Below are 16,840 nucleotides of genomic sequence, written 5' to 3'. Positions count from 1 at the left end.
CTCAGGGTCCTGTGGCACTGAGGAGGCAGCTGATTGCAAAAAATCCGAACATCGAAGGATGGGCCCCATAGAGAAGCTGCATCCACCTCATACTTGTGCTGCCCTGACAGTCCCAGAGGAGCCCTACATACTGACATCAGGAACCTGGACTGGTGAGTTTTCTTTCCCAGGGAAAACAGCCGATGTTTTTGCTCAGAGCCCTGTGGCTCTGAACCAGCAGCTGACTGCAAAAAATCCGAACATCGAAGGATAAGTCCCAGACAGGATCGGCCCCAACCTAATACTTGTGCTGTCCTAACAGTCCCAGGGGAGCCCTACAAACTAACATCAGGAACCTGGACTGGTGAGTTTTCTTTCCCAGGGAAAACAGCCGATGTTTTTGCTCAGGTCAATGTGGCCCCGAGCGGGAAGCTGACTGCAAAAAATCCGAACATCGAAGGAAAAGTCCCAGACAGGATCTGCCCCTCCGTCATACATGTGCTGCCCTGACAGTCCCAGGGGAGCCCTACAAACTGACATCAGGAACCTGGACTGGTGAGTTTTCTTTCCCAGAGAAAACAGCCGATGTTTCTGCTCAGGGTCCTGTGGCCCTGAGTGGGAAGCTGATTGCAAAAAATCCGAACATCGAAGGATAAATCCCAGGCAGGGTCTTCCCCTCCGTCACACTTGTGCTGCCCTGACAGTCCCAGGGGAGCCCTACAAACTGACATCAGGAACCTGGATTGGTAAGTTTTCTTTCCCACTGAAAGCAGTCGATGTTTGTGCCCAGGGCCCTGTGGACCTGAGTGGGAAGCTGACTGCAAAAAATCCGAACATCGAACGATAAGTCCCAGACCGGAAGCTGCCCCCACCTCATACTTGTGCTGCCCTGAAAGTCCCAGAGGAGCCCTACAAACTGACATCAGGAACCTGGACTGGTGAGCTTTCTTTCCCAGGGAAAACAGCCGATGTTTCTTCTCAGGGCTCTCTGGCCCTGAGTGGGAAGCTGACTGAAAAAAATCAGAACATCGAGGGATGGGCTATATCCAGAAGCTGCCCCCACCTCATACTTGTGCTGCCCTGACAGTCCCAGAGGAGCCCTACAAACTGACATCAGGAACCTGGACTGGTGAGTTTTCTTTCCCAGGGAAAACACCTGATGTTTTTGCAGAGGGCCCTGTGGCCCTGAGCGGGAAACTGACTGCAAATAATCCGGATATCGAAGGATGGGCCCCATACAGAAGCTGCCTCCGTTTCATATTTGTGCTGCCCTAACAGTCCCAGGGAAGCCCTGCAAACTGACCTCAGGAACCTGGATTGGTGAGTTTTCTTTCCCAGGGTAAAGAGCCGATGTTTTTGCTCAGGTTGCCGTGGACCTGAGCAGGCAGCGGATTGCAAAAATCCGAACATCGAAGGACAAGTCCCAGACAGGATATGCCCCAACCTAATACTTGTGCTGTCCTAACTGTCCCAGGGGAGCCCTACAAACTGACATCAGGAACCTGGACCGGTGAGTTTTCTTTCCCAGGGAAAACAGCTGATGTTTTTGCTCAGGGCCCTGTGGCTCTGAGCTGGCAGCTGACTTCAAAATATCCGAACATCGAAGGATGTGTCCCATACCGCAGCTGCTCCCACCTCATACTTGTGCTGCCCTGGCTGTCCCAGAGGAGCCCTCCATACTGACATCAGGAACCTGGACTGGTGAGTTTTCTTTCCCAGGGAAAACAGCCGATGTTTTTCCTCAGGTCAATGTGGCCCCGAGCGGGAAGCTGACTGCAAAAAATCCGAACATCGAAGGATAGGTCCCAGACAGGATCTGCCCCTCCGTCATACATGTGCTGCCCTGACAGTCCCAGGGGAGCCCTACAAACTGACATCAGGAACCTGGACTGGTGAGTTTTCTTTCCCAGGGAAAACAGTCGATGTTTTTGCCCAGGGTCCTGTGACACTGACCGGGAAGGTGACTGCAAAAAATCCGAACATTGAAGGATAAGTCCCAGACCGGAGCTGCCCCCACCTCATACTTGTGCTGCCCTGACCGTCCCAGAGGAGCCCTACAAACTGGCATCAGGATCCTGGACTGGTGAGTTTTCTTTCCCAGGGAAAACAGCCGATGTTTCTGCTCAGGGTCCTGTGGCACTGAGCAGGCAGCTGATTGCAAAAAATCTGAACATCGAAGGATAAGTCCCAGACAGGATCTCCCCGCCGTCATACTTGTGCTGCCCTGACAGTCCCAGGGGAGCCGTACAAACTGACATCAGGAACCTGGACTGGTGAGTTTTCTTTCCCAGAGAAAACAGCCGATGTTTCTGCTCAGGGTCCTGTGGCCCTGAGTGGGAAGCTGATTGCAAAAAATCCGAACATCGAAGGATAAGTCCCAGACCGGAGCTAACCCCACCTCATACTTTTGCTGCGCTGACAGTCCCAGAGGAGCCCTACATACTGACATCAGGAACCTGGACTGGTGAGTTTTCTTTCCCAGGGAAAACAGCCGATGTTTGTGCTCAGGGCCCTGTGGCTCTGAACCGACCGCTGACTGCAAAAAAATCCTAATATCGAAGGATGTGTCCCAGACCGGAGCTCCCCAATCCTCATAATTTTTTTGCCCTGACCGTCCCAGAGGAGCCCTACAAACTGACATCAGGATCCTGGACTGGTGAGTTTTCTTTCCCAGGGAAAACAGTCGATATTTCTGCTCAGGGTCCTGTAGCAATGAGCAGGCAGTTGATTGCAAAAAATCGGAATATCGAAGGATGGGCCCCATAGAGAAGCTGCCTCCACCTCATACTTGTGCTGCCCTGACAGTCCCAGAGGAGCCCTACAAACTGACATCAGGAACCTGGACTGGTGAGTTTTGTTTCCCTGGGAAAAGAGCCGATGTTTTTGCTCAGGGTCCTGTGGCCCTCAGCAGGAAGCTGACTGCAAAAAATCCGAACATCGAAGGATAAGTCCCAGACAGGATCTGCCCTGACCTCATACTTGTGCTGCCCTGGCAGTCCCATAGGAGCCCTACATACTGACATCAGGAACCTGGACTGGTGAGATTTCTTTCCCAGGGAAAACTGCTGATGTTTTTGCTCAGGGCCCTGTGGCTCTGAGCCGGCAGCTGACTTCAAAATGTCCGAACATCGAAGGATGTGTCTCAGACCGGAGCTGCCCCCACCTCATACTTGTGCTGCCCTGACAGTCCCAGAGGAGCCCTTCAAACTTACATCAGGAACCTGGACCGGTGAGTTTTCTTTCCCAGGGAAAACAGACGATGTTTTGGCAGAGGGCCCTGTGGCCTGAGCGGGAAGCTGACTGCAAAACATCCGAACATCGAAGGATGGGCCCCATACAGAAGCTGCCTCCACCTCATACTTGTGCTGCCCTGACAGTCCCAGAGGAGCCCTACATACTGCCATCAGGAACCTGGACTGGTGAGTTTTCTTTCCCAGGGAAAACAGTCGATGTTTTTGCTCAGGGTCCGGTGACCCTGAACGGGAAGCTGACTGCAAAAAATCTGAACATCGAAGGATAAGTCCCAGAAAGGATCTTCCCCCACCTCATACATGTGCTGCCCTGGCACTCCCAGAGGAGCCCTACAAACTTACACCAGGAACCTGGACTGGTGAGTTTTCTTTCCCAGGGAAAACACCTGATGTTTTTCAGAGGGCCCTGTGGCCCTGAGCGGGAAGCTGACTGCAAAATATCCGAACATCGAAGGATTGGCCACATACAGAAGTTGCCTCCACCTCATACTTGTGCTGCCCTGACAGTCCCAGAGGAGTCATACAAACTGACAGCAGGAACTTGGACTGGTGAGTTTTCTTTCCCAGGGAAAACAGCCGATGTTTTTGCTCAGGGTCCTGTGGCACTGAGGAGGCAGCTGATTGCAAAAAATCCGAACATCGAAGGATGGGCCCCATAGAGAAGCTGCATCCACCTCATACTTGTGCTGCCCTGACAGTCCCAGAGGAGCCCTACATACTGACATCAGGAACCTGGACTGGTGAGTTTTCTTTCCCAGGGAAAACAGCCGATGTTTTTGCTCAGAGCCCTGTGGCTCTGAACCAGCAGCTGACTGCAAAAAATCCGAACATCGAAGGATAAGTCCCAGACAGGATCGGCCCCAACCTAATACTTGTGCTGTCCTAACAGTCCCAGGGGAGCCCTACAAACTGACATCAGGAACCTGGACTGGTGAGTTTTCTTTCCCAGGGAAAACAGCCGATGTTTTTGCTCAGGTCAATGTGGCCCCGAGCGGGAAGCTGACTGCAAAAAATCCGAACATCGAAGGAAAAGTCCCAGACAGGATCTGCCCCTCCGTCATACATGTGCTGCCCTGACAGTCCCAGGGGAGCCCTACAAACTGACATCAGGAACCTGGACTGGTGAGTTTTCTTTCCCAGAGAAAACAGCCGATGTTTCTGCTCAGGGTCCTGTGGCCCTGAGTGGGAAGCTGATTGCAAAAAATCCGAACATCGAAGGATAAATCCCAGGCAGGGTCTTCCCCTCCGTCATACTTGTGCTGCCCTGACAGTCCCAGGGGAGCCCTACAAACTGACATCAGGAACCTGGATTGGTAAGTTTTCTTTCCCACTGAAAGCAGTCGATGTTTGTGCCCAGGGCCCTGTGGACCTGAGTGGGAAGCTGACTGCAAAAAATCCGAACATCGAACGATAAGTCCCAGACCGGAAGCTGCCCCCACCTCATACTTGTGCTGCCCTGAAAGTCCCAGAGGAGCCCTACAAACTGACATCAGGAACCTGGACTGGTGAGCTTTCTTTCCCAGGGAAAACAGCCGATGTTTCTTCTCAGGGCTCTCTGGCCCTGCGTGGGAAGCTGACTGAAAAAAATCAGAACATCGAGGGATGGGCTATATCCAGAAGCTGCCCCCACCTCATACTTGTGCTGCCCTGACAGTCCCAGAGGAGCCCTACATACTGACATCAGGAACCTGGACTGGTGAGTTTTCTTTCCCAGGGAAAACACCTGATGTTTTTGCAGAGGGCCCTGTGGCCCTGAGCGGGAAACTGACTGCAAATAATCCGGATATCGAAGGATGGGCCCCATACAGAAGCTGCCTCCGTTTCATATTTGTGCTGCCCTAACAGTCCCAGGGAAGCCCTGCAAACTGACCTCAGGAACCTGGATTGGTGAGTTTTCTTTCCCAGGGTAAAGAGCCGATGTTTTTGCTCAGGTTGCCGTGGACCTGAGCAGGCAGCGGATTGCAAAAATCCGAACATCGAAGGACAAGTCCCAGACAGGATATGCCCCAACCTAATACTTGTGCTGTCCTAACTGTCCCAGGGGAGCCCTACAAACTGACATCAGGAACCTGGACCGGTGAGTTTTCTTTCCCAGGGAAAACAGCTGATGTTTTTGCTCAGGGCCCTGTGGCTCTGAGCTGGCAGCTGACTTCAAAATATCCGAACATCGAAGGATGTGTCCCATACCGCAGCTGCTCCCACCTCATACTTGTGCTGCCCTGGCTGTCCCAGAGGAGCCCTCCATACTGACATCAGGAACCTGGACTGGTGAGTTTTCTTTCCCAGGGAAAACAGCCGATGTTTTTCCTCAGGTCAATGTGGCCCCGAGCGGGAAGCTGACTGCAAAAAATCCGAACATCGAAGGATAAGTCCCAGACAGGATCTGCCCCTCCGTCATACATGTGCTGCCCTGACAGTCCCAGGGGAGCCCTACAAACTGACATCAGGAACCTGGACTGGTGAGTTTTCTTTCCCAGGGAAAACAGTCGATGTTTTTGCCCAGGGTCCTGTGACACTGACCGGGAAGGTGACTGCAAAAAATCCGAACATTGAAGGATAAGTCCCAGACCGGAGCTGCCCCCACCTCATACTTGTGCTGCCCTGACCGTCCCAGAGGAGCCCTACAAACTGGCATCAGGATCCTGGACTGGTGAGTTTTCTTTCCCAGGGAAAACAGCCGATGTTTCTGCTCAGGGTCCTGTGGCACTGAGCAGGCAGCTGATTGCAAAAACTCTGAACATCGAAGGATAAGTCCCAGACAGGATCTCCCCGCCGTCATACTTGTGCTGCCCTGACAGTCCCAGGGGAGCCGTACAAACTGACATCAGGAACCTGGACTCATGAGTTTTCTTTCCCAGAGAAAACAGCCGATGTTTCTGCTCAGGGTCCTGTGGCCCTGAGTGGGAAGCTGATTGCAAAAAATCCGAACATCGAAGGATAAATCCCAGACCGGAAGCTGCCCCCACCTCATACTTGTGCTGCCCTGACAGTCCCAGAGGGAGCCCTACAAACTGACATCAGGAACCTGGACTGGTGAGTTTTCTTTCCCAGGGAAAACAGCCGATGTTTGTGCTCAGGGCCCTGTGGCCCTGAGCGGGAAGCTGATTGCAAAAAATCTGAACATCGAAGGATAAGTCCCAGACAGGATCTCCCCCGCCGTCATACTTGTGCTGCCCTGACAGTCCCAGAGGAGCCCTACAAACTGAAATCAGGAACCTGGACTGGTGAGTTTTCTTTCTCAGAGCAAAGAGCCGATGTTTCTTCTCAGGGCTCTCTGGCCCTGAGTGGCAAGCTGACTGCAAAAAATACGAACATCGAAGGATGGGCCACATACAGAAGCTGCCCCCACCTCATACCTGTGCTGCCCTGACAGTCCCAGAGGAGCCCTACATACTGACATCAGGAACCTGGACTGGTGAGTTTTCTTTCCCAGGGGAAACAGTCGATGTTTTTGCCCAGGGTCCTGTGACCATGAGCGGGAAGCTGACTGCAAAAAATCCGAACATTGAAGGATAAGTCCCAGACCGGAGCTGCCCCCACCTCGTACTTGTGCTGCCATGACAGTCCCAGAGGAGCCATACAGACTGACATCAGGAACCTGGACTGGTGAGTTTTCTTTCCCAGGGAAAACAGCCGATGTTTGTGCTCAGGGCCCTGTGGCCCTGAGCGGGAAGCTGATTGCAAAAAATCTGAACATCGAAGGATAAGTCCCAGACAGGATCTCCCCCGCCGTCATACTTGTGCTGCCCTGACAGTCCCAGAGGAGCCCTACAAACTGAAATCAGGAACCTGGACTGGTGAGTTTTCTTTCTCAGAGCAAAGAGCCGATGTTTCTTCTCAGGGCTCTCTGGCCCTGAGTGGCAAGCTGACTGCAAAAAATACGAACATCGAAGGATGGGCCACATACAGAAGCTGCCCCCACCTCATACCTGTGCTGCCCTGACAGTCCCAGAGGAGCCCTACATACTGACATCAGGAACCTGGACTGGTGAGTTTTCTTTCCCAGGGGAAACAGTCGATGTTTTTGCCCAGGGTCCTGTGACCATGAGCGGGAAGCTGACTGCAAAAAATCCGAACATTGAAGGATAAGTCCCAGACCGGAGCTGCCCCCACCTCGTACTTGTGCTGCCCTGACAGTCCCAGAGGAGCCATACAGACTGACATCAGGAACGTGGACTGCTGAGTTTTCTTTCCCAGGGTAAACAGACGACGTTTGTGCTCAGGGCCCTGTGGCTCTGAACCAGCAGCTGACTGCAAAATATCCTAATATCGAAGGATGTTTCCCAGACCGGAGCTGCCCCCACCTCATACTTGTGCTGCCCTGACAGTCCCAGAGGAGCCCTACAAACTGACATCAGGAACCTGGACTGGTGAGTTTTCTTTCCCAGGGTAAACAGCCGATGTTTTTGCTCAGGTTGCCGTGGCCCTGAGCAGGCAGCGGATTTCAAAAAATCCGAACATCGAAGGATAAGTCCCAGACATGATCTGCCCCAACCTAATACTTGTGCTGTCCTAACAGTCCCAGGGGAGCCCTACGAGCTGACATCAGGAACCTGGACTGGTGAGTTTTCTTTCCCAGGGAAAACAGCTGATGTTTTTGCTCAGGGCCCTGTGGCTCTGAGCTGGCACCTGACTTCAAAATATCCGAACATCGAAGGATGGGTCCCATACCGGAGCTGCCCCCACCTCATACTTGTGCTGCCCTGGCTGTCCCAGAGGAGCCCTACATACTGACATCAGGAACCTGGGCTGGTGAGTTTTCTTTCCCAGGGAAAACAGCCGATGTTTTTGCTCAGGTCAATGTGGCCCCGGGCGGGAAGCTGACAGCAAAAAATCCGAACATCGAAGGATAAGTCCCAGACAGGATCTGCCCCTCCGTCATACTATGCTGCCCTGACAGTCCCAGGGGAGCCCTACAAACTGACATCAGGAACCTGGACTTGTGAGTTTTCTTTCCCAGAGAAAAGAGCCGATGTTTCTGCTCAGGGTCCTGTGGCCCTGAGTGGGAAGCGGATTGCAAAAAATCCGAACATCGAAGGATAAGTCCAAGGCAGGATCTTCCCCTCCGTCATACTTGTTCTGCCCTGACAGTCCCAGGGGAGCTTTACAAACTGACATCAGGAACCTGGATTGGTGAGTTTTCTTTCCCACTGAAAGCGGTCGATGTTTGTGCGCAGGGCCCTGTGGCCCTGAGTGGGAAGCTGACTGCAAAAAATCCGAACATCGAACGATAAGTCCCAGACCGGAAGCTGCCCCCACCTCATACTTGTGCTGCCATGGCAATCCCAGAGGAGCCTGAAACACTGACATCAGGATCCTGGACTGGTGAGTTTTCTTTCCCGGGGAAACCAGCCGATGTTTCTGCTCAGGGTCCTGTGGCACTGAGCAGGCAGCTGATTGCAAAAAATCTGAACATTGAAGGATGGGCCCCATAGAGAAGCTACCTCCACCTCATACTTGTGCTGCCCTGGCCGTACCATAGGAGCCCTACAAACTTACATCAGGAACATGGACTGGTGAGCTTTCTTTCCCAGGGTATACAGACGATGTTGTTGCAGAGGGCCCTTTGGCCCTGAGCTGGAAGCTGACTGAAAAAAATCCGAACATCGAAGGATGGCCCACATACAGAAGATGCCTCCGTCTCATATTTGTGCTGCCCTGACAGTCCCAGAGGAGCCCTACATACTGACATCAGGAACGTGGACTGGTGAGTTTTCTTTCCCAGGGAAAACAGCCGATGTTTTTGCTCAGGTCGCTGTGGCCCTGAGCGGGAAGCTGATTGCAAAATATCCGAACATCGAAGGATAAGTCCCGGACAGGATCTGCCCCTCCGTCATACTTGTGCTGCCCTGAGAGTCCCAGGGGAGCCCTACAAACTGACATCAGGAACCTGGACTGGTGAGTTTTCTTTCCCAGGGCAAACCGCGGATGCTTCTTCTCAGGGCTTTGTGGCCCTGAGTGGAAAGCTGACTGCAAAAAATCCGAACATTGAAGGATAAATCCCAGACCGGAGCTGCCCCCACCTCATACTCATTCTGCCCTGACAGTCCCAGAGGAGTTCTACATACTGATATCAGGAACCTGGACTGGTGAATTTTCTTTCCCAGGGAAAACAGCCGATGTTTGTGCTCAGGGCCCTGTGGCTCTGAACCAGCAGCTGACTCCAAAAAATCCTAATATCGAAGGATGTGTCCCAGACCGGAGCTGCCCCCACCTCATACTTGTGCTGCCCTGACAGTCCCAGAGGAGCCCTACAAACTGACATCAGGATCCTGGACAGGTGAGTTTTCTTTCCCAGGGAAAAGAGCCGATGTTTTTGCTCAGGTCAATGTGGCCGCGAGAGGGAAGCTGACTGCAAAAAATCCGAACATCGAAGGATAAGTCCCAGGCAGGATCTTCCCCTCCGACATACTTGTACTGCCCTGACAGTCCCAGGGGAGCCCTACAAACTGACATCAGGAACCTGGACTGGTGAGTTTTCTTTCCCACTGAAAGCAGTCGATGTTTGTGCGCAGGGCCCTGTGGCCCTGAGTGGGAAGCTGACTGCAAAAAATCCGAACATCGAAGGATGGGCCACATACAGAAGCTGCCCCCACCTCATACTTGTGGTGCCCTGACAGTCCCAGAGGAGCCCTACATACTGACATCAGGAACGTGGACTGGTGAGTTTTCTTTCCCAGGGAAAACAGTCGATGTTTTTGCCCAGGGTCCTGTGACCCTGAGCGGGAAGCTGACTGCAAAAAATCCGAACATTGAAGGATAAGTCCCAGACCGGAGCTGCCCCCACCTCATACTTGTGCTGCCCTGACAGTCCCAGAGGAGCCCTACAAACTGACATCAGGATCCTGGACTGGTGAGTTTTCTTTCCCAGGGAAAACAGCCGATGTTTCTGCTCAGGGTCCTGTGGCACTGAGCAGGCAGCTGATTGCAAAAAATCTGAACATCGAAGGATAAGTCCCAGACAGGATCTGCCCCGCCGTCATACTTGTGCTGCCCTGACAGTCACAGAGGAGCCCTACATACTGACATCAGGAACCTGGACTGGTGAGTTTTCTTTCCCAGGGAAGAGAGCCGATGTTTTGCTCAGGATCCTGTGACCCGGAGCGGGAATCTGACTGCAAAAAATCCGAACATTGAACGATAAGTCCCAGACCGGAGCTGCCCCCTCCTCATATTTGTGCTGCCCTGACAGTCCCAGAGGAGCCCTACAAACTTACTTCAGGATCCTGGACTGGTGAGTTTTCTTTTCCAGGGAAAACAGCTGATGTTTGTGCTCAGGGCCGTGTGGCTCTGGACCAGCAGCCTGCTGCAAAAAATCCAAATATCGAAGGATGTGTCCCAGACCGGAGCTGCCCGAACCTCATACTTGTGGTGCCCTGACAGTCCCAGAGGAGCCCTACAAACTGACATCAGGAACCTGGACTGGTGAGTTTTCTTTCTCAGGGCAAACAGCCGATGTTTCTTCTCAGGGCTCTCTGGCCCTGAGAGGGAAGCTGACTGCAAAATATCCGAACATTGAAGGACAAGTCCCATACCGGAGCACCCCCCACCTCATATTTGTGTTGCCCTGAGAATACCAGAGGAGCCCTACATACTGACATCAGGAACCTGGACTGGTGAGTTTTCTTTCCCAGGTTAAACAGCCGATGTTTTTGATCAGGTTGCCGTGGCCCTGAGCAGGCAGCGGATTGCAAAAATTCCGAACATCGAAGGATAAGTCCCAGACAGGATCTGCCCCAACCTAATACTTCTGCTGTCCTAACAGTCCCAGGGGAGCCCTACAAACTGACATCAGGAACCTGGACTGGTGAGTTTTCTTTCCCAGGGAAAACAGCTGATGTTTTTGCTCACGGACCTGTGGCTCTGAGCCGGAAGCTGACTTCAAAATATCCGAACATCGAAGGATGTGTCCCAGACCAAAGCTGCCCCCACCTCATACTTGTGCTGCCCTGGCAGTCCCAGAGGAGCCCTACACACTGACATCAGGAACCTGGACTGGTGAGTTTTCTTTCCCTGGGAAAACAGCCGATGTTTTTGCTCAGGGTCCTGTGGCAATGAGGAGGCAGCTGATTGCAAAGAATCCGAATATCGAAGGATGGGCCCCATAGAGAAGCTGCCTCCATTTCATAATTGTGCTGCCCTGACAATCCCAGAGGATCCCTACAAACTGACATCAGGAACCTGGACTGGTGAGTTTTCTTTCCCAGGGAAAACAGCCGATGTTTTTGCTCAGGGTCCTGTGACCCTGAGCGGGAAGCTGACTGCAAAAAATAGGAACATCGAAGGATAAGTCCCAGACGGGATCTGCGCCCACCTAATACTTGTGCTGCCCTGACCGTCCCAGAGGAGCCCTACATACTGACATCAGGAACCTGGACTGGTGAGTTTTCTTTCCCAGGGAAAACAGCCGATGTTTCTGCTCAGGGTCCTGTGGCCCTGAGTGGGAAGCTGATTGCAAAAAATCCGAACATCGAAGGATAAGTCCCAGACCGGAGCTGCCCCCACCTCATACATGTGCTGCCCTGACAGTCCCAGAGGAGCCCTAAAAACTGACATCAGGAACCTGGACTGGTGAGTTTTCTTGCCCAGGGAAAACAGACGATGTTTCTGCTCAGGGTCCTGTGGCCCTGAGCGGGAAACTGATTGCAAAAATCCTGAACATCGAAGGATACGTCCCAGACAGGATCTCCCCCTCCGTCATACTTGGGCTGCCCTGATAGTCCCAGGGGAGCCCTACAAACTGACATCAGGAACCTGGACTGGTGAGTTTTCTTTCCCAGGGCAAACAGCCGATGTTTCTTGTCAGGGCTCTCTGGCCCTGAGTGGGAAGCTGACTGCAAAAAATCCGAACATTGAAGGATAAGTCCCAGACCGGAGATGCCCCCACCTCAGACTCATTCTGCCCTGACAGTCCCAGAGGAGCCCTACAAACTGACATCAGGAACCTGGACTAGTGACTTTTCTTTCCCAGAGAAGACAGCCAATGTTTTTGCTCAGGGCCCTGTGGCTCTGAACCAGCAGCTGGCTGCAAAAAATCCTAATATCGAAGGATGTGTCCCAGACTGGGGCTGCCCCCACCTCATACTTGTGCTGCTCTTACAGTCCCAGAGGAGCCCTACAAACTGACATCAGGATTCTGGACTGGTGAGTTTTCTTTCCCAGGGAAAACAGCCGATGTTTCTGCTCAGGGTCCTGTGACACTGAGCAGGCAGCTGATTGCAAAAAATCCGAACATCGAAGGATGGGTTCCATAGAGAAGCTGTCTCCACCTCATACTTGTACTGCCCTAAGAGTCCCAGAGTAGCCCTAAAAACTGACATCAGGATCCTGGACTGGTGAGTTTTCTTTCCCAGGGAAAACAGCCGATGTTTCCTCTCAGGGCTCTCTGGCCCTGAGTTGGAAGCTGAGTGAAAAAAATCCGAACATCGAAGGATGGGCCACAATCAGAAGCTGCTCCCACCTCATACTTCTGCTGCCCTGACAGTCCCAGAGGAGCCCTACATACTGACATCAGGAACCTGGACTGGTGAGTTTTCTTTCCCAGGGAAAAGAGTCGATGTTTTTGCTCAGGGTCCTGTGACCCTGAGAGGGAAGATGACTGCAAAAAATCCGAACATTGAAGGATAAGTCCCAGACCGGAGCTGCCCCCACCTCATACTTGTGCTGCCCTGACAGTCGCAGCGGAGCCCTACATACTGACATCAGGAACCTGGACTGCTGAGTTTTCTTTCCCAGGGAAAAGAACCGATGTTTGTGCTCAGGGCCCAGTGGCTCTAAACCAGCAGCTGACTGCAAAAAATCCTAATATCGAAGTATGTGTCCCAGACCGGAGCTGCCCCCACCTCATACTTGTGCTGCCCTGACAGTCCCAGATGAGCCCTACAATCTGACATCAGGAACCTGGACTGGTGAGTTTTCTTTCCCAGGGAAAACACCTGATGTTTTTGCAGAGGGCCCTGTGGCCCTGAGCGGGAAGCTGACTGCAAAAAATCCGAACATCTAAGGTTGGGCCCCATACAGAAGCTGCCTCCGTCTCATATTTGTGCTGCCCTGACAGTCCCAGAGGAGCCCTACATACTGACATCAGGAACCTGGACTGGTGAGTTTTCTTTCCCAGGGAAAACAGCCGATGTTTGTGCTCAGGGCACTGTGGCTCTGAACCAGCAGCTGACTGAAAAAAATCCTAATATGAAAGGATGTGTCCCAGACCGGAGCTGCCCCCACCTCATACTTGTGCTGTCATGACAGTCCCAGAGGAACCCTACAAACTGACATCAGGAACCTGGACTGGTGAGTTTTCTTTCCCAGGGCAAACAGCCGATGTTTCTTCTCAGGGCTCTCTGGCCCTGAGTGAGAAGCTGACTGCAAAAAATTCGAACATCGAAGGATAAGTCCCAGACAGGATCTGACCCTCCGTCATACTATGCTGCCCTGACAGTCCCTGGGGAGCCCTACAAACTGACATGAGGAGCCTGGACTGGTGACTTTTCTTTCCCAGGGAAAACAGCCGATGTTTCTGCTCAGGGTCCTGTGGCCCTGAGTGATAAGCTGATTGCAAAAATCCGAACATCGAAGGATAATTCCCAGGTAGGATCTTTCCCTCCGTCATACTTGTGCTGCCCTGACAGTCCCAGGGGAGCCCTACAAACTGACATCAGGAACCTGGACTGGTGAGTTTTCTTTCCCAGGGAAAACAGCCGATGTTTCTGCTCAGGGTCCTGTGGCCCTTAGCGGGACCTGATTGCAAAAAATCCGAACATCGAAGGGCAAGTCCCAGGCAGGATCTCCCCCTCCGTCATACTTCTGCTGCCCTGACAGTCCCAGGGGAGCCCTACAAACTGACATCAGGAACCTGGACTGGTGAGTTTTCTTTCCCAGGGCAAACAGCCGATGTTTCTTCTCAGGACTCCCTGGCCCTGAGTGGGAAGCTGACTGCAAAAAATCCGAACATTGAAGGATAAGTCCCAGACCGGAGATGCCCCCACCTCATACTTGTGCTGCCCTGACAGTCCCAGAGGGAGCCCTACAAACTGACATCATGGTCCTGGACTGGTGAGTTTTCTTTCCCAGGGAAAACAGCCGATGTTTCTGCTCAGGGTCCTGTGGCAAAGGGCAGGCAGCTGATTGCAAAAAATCTGAACATCGAAGGATGGGCCCCATTGAGAAGCTGCCTCCACCTCATACTTTTTCTGCCCTGACAGTCCCAGAGGAGCCCTACAAACTGACATCAGGAACCTGGACTGGTGAGTTTTCTTTCCCAGGGAAAACAGCTGATGTTTTTGCTCAGGGTCCTGTGGCCCTGAGCGGGAAGCTGACTGCAAAAAATCCGAATATTGACGGATGTGCACCATACAGAAGCTGCCTCCGTCTCATATTTGTGCTACCCTTACAGTCCCAGGGGAGCCCTACAAACTGACATCAGGAACCTAGACTGGTGAGTTTTCTTTCCCAGGGAAAACAGCCGATTTTTCTGCTCAGGGTCCTGTGGCACTGAACCAGCAGCTGGCTGCAAATATTCTTAATATCGAAGGATGTGTCCCATACCGGAGCTGCCTCCACCTCATACTTTTGCTGCCCTGAGTGTCCCAGATGAGCCCTACAAACTGACATCAGGATCCTGACCTGGTGAGTTTTCTTTCCCAGGGAAAACAGCCGATGTTTCTTCTCAGTGCCCTCTGGCCCTGAGTGGGAAGCTGACTGCAAAAATCCGAACATCGAAGGATAAGTCCCAGACAGGATCTGCCCCTCCGTCATACTTGTGCTGCACTGACAGTCCCAGGGGAGCCCTACAAACTTACATCAGGAACCTGGAAATGAGAGTTTTCTTTCCCAGGGAAAACAGCCGATGTTTCTTCTCAGGGCCCTGTGGCCCTGAGTGGGAAGCTGACTGCAAAAAATCCGAACTTCGAAGGATGGGCCACATACAGAAGCTGCCTCCACCTCATATTTGTGCTGCACTGACAGTCCCAGAGGAGCCCTACATACTGACATCAGGAACCTGGACTGGTGAGTTTTCTTTCCCAGAGAAAACAGCCTATGTTTTTGCTCAGGTCACAGTGGCCCTGAGCTGGAAGATGATTGCAAAAAATCTGAACATCGAAGGATAATTCCCAGACAGGATATGCCCCTCCGTCATACTATGCTGCCCTGACAGTCCCAGGGGAGCCCTACAAACTGACATCAGGAACCTGGACTGGTGAGTTTTCTTTCCCAGTGATAACAGCCGATGTTTTTCTCAGGGTCCTGTGACCCTGAGCGGAAGCTGACTGCAAAAAATCCTATCATTGAAGGATGAGTCCCAGACCGGAGCTGCCCCCACCTCATACTTGTGCTGCCCTGACAGTCGCAGAGGAGCCCTACATACTGACATCAGGAACCTGGACTGGTGAGTTTTCTTTCCCAGGGAAAACAGCCGATGTTTTACTCAGGGTCCTGTGACCCTGAGCGCGAAGCTGACTGCAAAAAATGCGAACATCGAAGGATAAGTCCCAGAAAAGAACTTCCCCCACCTCACACATGTGCTGCCCTGACAGTACCAGAGGAGCGCTACATACTGACATCAGGAACCTGGACTGGTGAGTTTTCTTTCCCAGGGAAAACACCTGATGTTTTTGCAGAGGGCCCTGTGGCCCTGAGAGGGAAGCTGACTGCAAAAAATCCGAACATCGAAGGATGGGCCACATACAGAAGCTGCCTCCGTCTCATATTTGTGCTGCCCTGACAGTCCCAGAGGAGCCCTACATACTGACATCAGGAACCTGGACTGGTGAGTTTTCTTTCCCAGGTAAAACAGCCGATGTTTGCGCTCAGGGTCCTGTGGCCCTGAGCGGGAAGGTGATTGCAAAAAATCTGAACATCGAAGAATAAATCCCAGACAGGATCTGCCCCTCCGTCATACTTGTGCTGCACTGACAGTCCCAGGGGAGCCCTACAAACTGACATCAGGAACCTGGACTGGTGAGTTTTCTTTCCCAGGGAAAGCAGCCGATGTTTTTGCTCAGGGCCCTGTGGCTCTGAGCCGGCAGCTGACTTCAAAATATCTGAACATCGAAGGATGTGTCCCAGACCGGAGCTGCCCCCACCTAATACTTGTTCTGCCCTGGCAGTCCCAGAGGAACCCTACAAACTGACATCAGGAACCTGGACTGGTGAGTTTTGTTTCCCAGGGAAAACAGCCGATGGTTCTGCTCAGGGTCCTATGGCCCTGAGCAGGCAGCTGATTGCAAAAAATCCGAACATCAAAGGATATGTCCCAGACAGGAGCTTCCCCTTAGTCATACTTGTACTGCCCTGACAGTCCCAGGGGAGCCCTACAAACTGACATCTGGAACCTGGACTGGTGAGTTTTCTTTCCCAGGGAAAACACCTGATGTTTTTGCAGAGGGCCCTGTGACCCTGAGCGGGAAGCTGACTGCAAAAAATCCGAACATCGAAGGATAAGTCCCAGACAGGATCTGCCCCTCCGTCATACTTGTGCTGCACTGACAGTCCCAGGGGAGCCCTACATACTGACATCAGGAACCTGGACTGGTGAGTTTTCTTTCCCAGGGAAAACAGCCGATGTTTGTGCTCAGGGCCCTGTGGCTCTGAACAGGCAGCTGACTCTAAAA

Source organism: Taeniopygia guttata, chromosome 5 (genome assembly GCF_048771995.1).
Source record: "Taeniopygia guttata chromosome 5, bTaeGut7.mat, whole genome shotgun sequence".
Classification (NCBI taxonomy): Eukaryota; Metazoa; Chordata; class Aves; order Passeriformes; family Estrildidae; genus Taeniopygia; species Taeniopygia guttata.
The sequence above is the reverse complement of the archived record's forward strand: the minus strand, read 5'-3'. Positions refer to the sequence as shown.